The 6,511-nt window shown below is 44.3% G+C and overlaps 1 long non-coding RNA gene across 1 annotated transcript; it reads right to left on the bottom strand.

Moving 5' to 3' along the window:
* Positions 1 to 411: 411 nt before the first annotated feature.
* Positions 412 to 5,534, bottom strand: LOC116990426. Its single transcript, XR_004416544.1, has 3 exons — positions 5,409 to 5,534; positions 4,693 to 4,716; positions 412 to 421 (listed from the first exon to the last, which is right to left on the bottom strand). It is a non-coding gene; the product is annotated as an uncharacterized LOC116990426 (long non-coding RNA).
* Positions 5,535 to 6,511: the final 977 nt, after the last annotated feature.

Raw genomic sequence — 6,511 nt, 5'->3', positions numbered from 1 at the left:
TCTCCCCATAACCCCTGACACCCGTACTAATCAAGAATCTATCAATCTCTGCCTTAAAAATATCCATTGACTTGGCTCTCAGGCAGAGAGGGGTGAAGAGTTTTTAATTGCCGCATGCACTAACAACTGTTCAATGACATTCTTATCTGCTGCAGCTTAACAGGTCCATCAACACAATCATTCACAGATAAATATATAATAATCAATAACACAATTTAATAATAAATGTAATAATAGGTAACCATTATAGTGTGAAAACCAAAGTCCTTACGCTAACAAAGCCATAACTCGTTGAGGATCATAGTTGCTGAGATTAGTGTTTAAGAAGGAACTGCAGATGCTGGAAAATCGAAGGTAGACAAAAGTGCTGAAAAAGTGTCTAAAGAAGGGTTTCGGCCCGAAACGTTGCCTATTTTCTTCGCTCCATAGATGCTGCTGCACCCGCTGAGTTTCTCCAGCACTTTTGTCTACCTTTGCTGAGATTAGTGTTGTGTAGTGTTCAAGAGCCTGATGGTTGCTAGGAAGAAGCTATTCCTGAACCTGGTGGTCATGATTTTCAGGCTCCTGTACCTTCTTCCTGATAGTAGGAATGAAATGAGAGTATGGACAAGCTGGGTATTTGATGATATTGGCTGTCTTATTGAGGGATCGCTTCCTGTAAATCCCTTTGATGGAGGGGACATCAGTACCTGTGATGGACTGGGCATAGTGTCTACCACTCTCTGTAATCTCCTTCATTCTTGGGCCTTCAAGTTCAGTTTAGTTTATTATCAGGTGTGCCGAGCGAGGTACAGTGAAAAGCTTTCGTTGCTACCTGTGCTAACCAGGCAGTGCAAAGACAATGCGTGATTGCTGAGTCAGGCCATGATGCAACCAGTCAGTATTCTCTGCACTGTAGAAGTTCACGAGAGTGTTGGTCAACAGATCGAAACTTCCTCAATCAGGGGCATTGATGTACAACTGCGTCAATGTACCTGGGTCCAGGAGAGATCGTGCAGAGACGTGCAGGGGTTTGGGTGCCTCTGTAGTCGACTCAAGCTCTGCGAGAGGATTGGGTAGATCACGTCAGACCATTCTGGGTATGCCAAGCCTTCCAGCGCTGCTCATTTGGTGCTGATATTGTTGTTGTCTGGGTTCATGTTATGGTATTAATTTAATTGGTCAGATCAAATTGTTCCGAGTGTTGTAAATATATAACCAATGCCTTTGTTGTTGTCAGGGCAGAGGCTGTGACACAATACGGATGAATAGACCTCAATTTATTCAGAGTTAGTTCAGCCAAATGCACTTTTTGGCAGGTTTGTTACTCCCTCATTTTTCCCTTTAAAGAACCCATTTAACACTGACACTGACAAAGCTCAGTGTGTAACTAATGGAGTGCATTTCTGCTTTTATTTCTGTTCCTTGGTTATTCAGGGCTGTGTTTGAAGTCGTTCACCACCAAGTCTCAATGCACAAGGATTTAATTATTCCCCCCCCCACACCCCTCCCCCCCAACCCCTCCCCCCCAACCCCTCCCACCCCTCCACCCTGGTTATTTTATTTAAACTCCTTTCTCCCACATTTACCCAATTTTTTCGACTTAAAGAGTAACTTGGAGGGGTGGAAAGGGTCGGCAGAGAAGGCGGGTGATGAGCTGGTGGGACGGGGGTCTAAGGATGGGTGGTGAATATCTGTCTACTTATAAAGACACCTCACTAACGGAGAGTCGGTTTGTCAAGGAAGACTCTCTCTAACTTCTACAGGTGCACAGTCGAGAGCATGTTGACCGGTTGCACCGTGGCTTGGTTCGGCAATTTGAGCGCCCTGGAGAGGAAAAGACTACAAAAAGTAGTAAACACTGCCCAATCCATCATCGGCTCTGACCTTCCTTCCTTCGAGGGGATTTATCGCAGTCGCTGCCTCAAAAAGGCTGGCAGTATCATCAAAGACCCACACCATCCTGGCCACACACTCATCTCCCTGCTACCTTCAGGTAGAAGGTACAGGAGCCTGAAGACTGCAACAACCAGGTTCAGGAATAGCTACTTCCCCACAGCCATCGGGCTATTAAACCTGGCTCGGACAAAACTCTGATTATTAATAACCACTTTCAGTTATTTGCACTTTACCAGTTTATTTATTCATGTGTGTATATATTTATATCATGGTATATGGACACATTTATCTGTTTTGTAGTAAATGCCTACTATTTTCTGTGTGCTTAAGCAAAGCAAGAATTTCATTGTCCTATACAGGGACACATGACAATAAACTCACTTGAACTCCAAGGGTCAGCTTGGATTGACACCTTCACCCGGAGGCTCTGATCCTACTCGATAGCTCTTAGGGATGCAATGGTCTGTCAGTAATCCAGGCGTGGACTCTTCATTTATTATTCTGAGAGGCTGAAAGGATAATCTGTGAATAATAAGGATTTAAAGAACTCAGATCTTGACTGTTATTCAACTAACAGATGGACATCTTATTTCAATTTAATTTCAAAGGCTTCCTGGACAAAAAATACCCAGGGGAGGTGCGACACAAAGCAATAAAGTGCAGCGGACCATGGGAATGGAAAGGGTTAACTTCCCTGTCAATCTTTATTCCTGCCTTTGTGTTTAATTCAACAACGTATTGCTGCTCCATTTCTCAATGCTCTTAAAAGTGCGCAAAATTGGCCGCGGTTATAAATGGGCCTCGGGCCAGCGTGCTGAACGAGGGGGATTCAAACGGGTTAACTGGTGTGAATATTCATTGAAATGTCACTTATTTCGCTAAGTTTCGAAAAACTTACAGAAAGCCCATGTCATCTTGTGCTGCGCGTGCGAGGCATTTGACCAACGTTGGCCCAGACCGTCGGTATCCTTGAGAAGCCTCGTACTGTATTGCACACTGCACACGTCAGGATGTACTGGAACATTTTGCAAAGAGGTAGTCAGAATTGCAGGGTGAAAATTTGGGTATCGGCAGAGTTCTGACCCGAGACGTCAGCTATTTCTTCTCTCCAGATTTACTGCCTGCCCCGCGGAGTTACCCCAGTATTTTGCGTCATCTTCGGTATTGGAAGCTTGACTGGGTCACCTGTCTTCATTCTGTTGCTAAAGGAACTAATTGTCTGACATGGTTTTGCAATAACTTACCTGCTTTTTGCTGCCCCTGGAACACACTGATAAGGGAAGTAATGGAGGCACATACAATATCGGCATTTAAGAGACTTTCAGACATTCAGGGAATATACTGTAGGATATGTGGATCACGTGTAAGACTATACTGTAGCGTACACAAAAACGTTGCCTATTTCCTTCGCTCCATAGATGCTGCTGCACCCGCTGAGTTTCTCCAGCATTTTTGTGTACCTTTGATTTTCCAGCATCTGCAGTTCCTTCTTAAACAATATACTGTAGAGTATATGGATCATGTGCAAGGAGAAAAGATCACTGACATCATGTCCGGTATGGTGGCGCAGCGGTAGAGTTGCTGCCTTACAGCGCCAGAGACCCGGGTTCGAACCTGACAACGAGTGCTGTAAGTGTTCATAACAAGAGGATTTCAGTATAGGAGTAAAGAGGTTCTTCTGCAGCTGTATAGGGCTCTGGTGAGACCACATCTGGAGTATTGTGTACAGTTTTGGTCTCCTAATTTGAGGAAGGACATCCTTGTGATTGAGGCAGTGCAGCGTAGGTTCACGAGATTGATCCCTGGGATGGCGGGACTGTCATATGAGGAAAGATTGAAAAAACTAGGCTTGTATTCACTGGAGTTTAGAAGGATGAGGGGGTATCTTATAGAAACATATAAAATTATAAAAGGACTGGACAAGCTAGATGCAGGAAAAATGTTGGGCGAGTCCAGAACCAGGGGCCACTGTCTTAGAATAAAGGGGAGGTCATTTAAGACTGAGGTGAGAAAAAACTTTTTCACCCAGAGAGTTGTGAATTTATGGAATTCTGTTCCACAGAGGGCAGTGGAGGCCAAATCACTGGATGGATTTAAGAGAGAGTTAGATAGAATTAGATAGAGGTCATTTAAGACTGAGGTGAGAAAAATCTTTTTCATCCAGAGAGTTGTGAATTTATGAATGGCTGGCTTGAAGGGCCGAATGGCCTCCTCCTGCACCTATTTTCTATGTTTCTATGTAAGGATTTGTACATTCTCCCGGTGACCGCGTGGGTTTTGTCCGGGTGCTCCAGTTTCCTCCCACGCTCCAAAGACGTACAGTTTTGTAAGTTAATTGGCTTGGTATAAATGTAAATTGTCCCTAGTATGTTTTTGTCTAACTTCAAAGTAATTAGTTTGTTCAGGAATGTTTGTGCTTGTTGATATAATAATGTGGTCAGAGGTTGTGACGATGCGAAATGAAATCATTAGAACAGTGCATCTGTACATTAGATTTTGTAATGTATAATTGTGGCCATGTGTTTGTGTGCGTACGTACACACATACATTTACATTTCCTTGAACATCGTCTGCTTTGATCTGTCCTTTTCACACCTTACATGTTCTTTGTACCCTGGATAGACTCGGCTTGTACTCGCTAGAATTTAGGAGATTGAGGGGGGTTCTTATAGAAACTTACAAAATTCTTAAGGGGTTGGACAGGCTCGATGCAAGAAGATTGTTCCCGATGTTGGGGAAGTCCAGGACAAGGGGTCACAGTTTAAGGATAGAGGGAAAATCCTTTAGGACCGAGATGAGAAAAACATTTTTCACACAGAGAGTGGTGAATCTCTGGAACTCTCTGCCACAGAAGGTAGTTGAGGCCAGTTCATTTGGCTATATTTAAGAGGGAGTTAGATGTGGCCCTTGTGGCTAAAGGGATCAGGGGGTATGGAGAGAAGGCAGGTACGGGATACTGAGTTGGATGATCAGCCATGATCATATTGAATGGCGGTGCAGGCTCGAATGGCCGAATGGCCTACTCCTGCACCTACTTTTCTATGTTTCTATGTTTCCATATCACTAGTTTCCCGCTCCCCTGACTCTCAGTCTAAAGAAGGGTCTCGACCTGAAACGTCACCCATTCCTTCTCTCCAGAGATGCTGCCTGTCCCGTTGAGTTACTCCAGCATTTTGTGTCCATCACAAGCTCGACGCTTTCTTCTTTCCAGCCCATCTTCATGGTGCGTTGCATCGGGAAGGCTGGACGTATCGTCAAAGATGTCTCTCACTCTGGCCATTCCCCTTTTCCATTTCTCTCTCTGCCTTCTGTTCTCCAGAGATTCTCCAGACATTCCTATCGATGTTCTCCAGAGATTCTCCCTGACACGCCGAGATACTCCAGCACTTTATGTCTGAATCTGTCAATGTAAAGTGACATCCAAACTGAAGAACAGCATCTTCCCCTTGGTTAGATCACTCCTCACACCTCATTCCCAGAGGTGCAGCCACATGGAATTTCTTTAGCGAGGGGGTGGTGAAACTCTGGACTTCATTGCCACTGATGGCGGTGGAGACTAAGATATCGGGTGTTATTAAAGCAGAGATTAATAGGTTTGTGACTAGTACGGGTGTCAAAGGTTATGGGGAGAAGGCAGAAGAATGGGGTTTAGAGGGAAAATTGAATGGCGGAGTAGACTCTACGGGCCAAATGGCCTTATTCTGCTCCCACAGTATGTCTTATGGTATGTCGTTGTGTTTTATGACTGTTGGCAGACCAACTTCCCTCCTAGTATGAATAAAGTTCTATCGTATTGTATCGTATTATGGTCTTATGATACTCTCTGTTTAAGAAGGAACTGCAGATGCTGGAAAATCGAAGGTAGACAAAAGTGCTGGAGAAACTCAGCAGGTGCAGCAGCATCTATGGAGCGAAGGAAATAGGCGACGTTTCGGGACGAAACCCTTCTCCATAGATGCTGCTGCACCCGCTGAGTTTCTCCAGCACTTTTGTCTACCTTATGATACTCTCTTATCTCTACCCCATTCGTTCATTCCTTTACTAATACTTTTTCGCATTATTCAGATTCCCGTGCAGCAATTTTGCACCATTCTGTTCTTTTGCACACGTCATATTTATTGTTGCGTTTAACATTACTGTATATCTGCTGTTTATTCTTTGAGCTTCCTGTGAGCAAGGAATTTCATTGCACCTTGTCGTAAACGCTAATAAACTAATCTGATGATCAAGGAAACTCAAGCATATATAACATGCCGTGCTATTTATTTCCAATGAATAATTAGATTGTATTCACAGTATGCAATATGTTATAGATTGGGGGGGGGGGGGCTACAGCAGTGTCAGGTGTTATAAAGCAATGAAGTTTGGCTATTCTTCATCTTGGATTTAAACTAAAGAAGGGTTGAATGGCAAATCATTAAAGTGGCATGACAGCAAACTGGATGGTTACTGCACCCCCGGTAGAGATGTATTGGAATTGTTGGAGGGAGGGAGGGAGAGAGAGGGAGAGATAGAGGGAGAGAGAGGGAAGGAGAGAGAGAGAGAGAGAAAGAGAGAGAATGAAGGAGAGTGAGGGAGAGAGAAAGAAGAGGGAGGGGAGGGGGAGGGCGAGGGAGGGAGAGGGAGAGAGAGA

The sequence above is a fragment of the Amblyraja radiata genome, chromosome 31 (genome assembly GCF_010909765.2).
Source record: "Amblyraja radiata isolate CabotCenter1 chromosome 31, sAmbRad1.1.pri, whole genome shotgun sequence".
NCBI lineage: Eukaryota > Metazoa > Chordata > Chondrichthyes > Rajiformes > Rajidae > Amblyraja > Amblyraja radiata.
The sequence above is the reverse complement of the archived record's forward strand: the minus strand, read 5'-3'. Positions and strand labels throughout refer to the sequence as shown.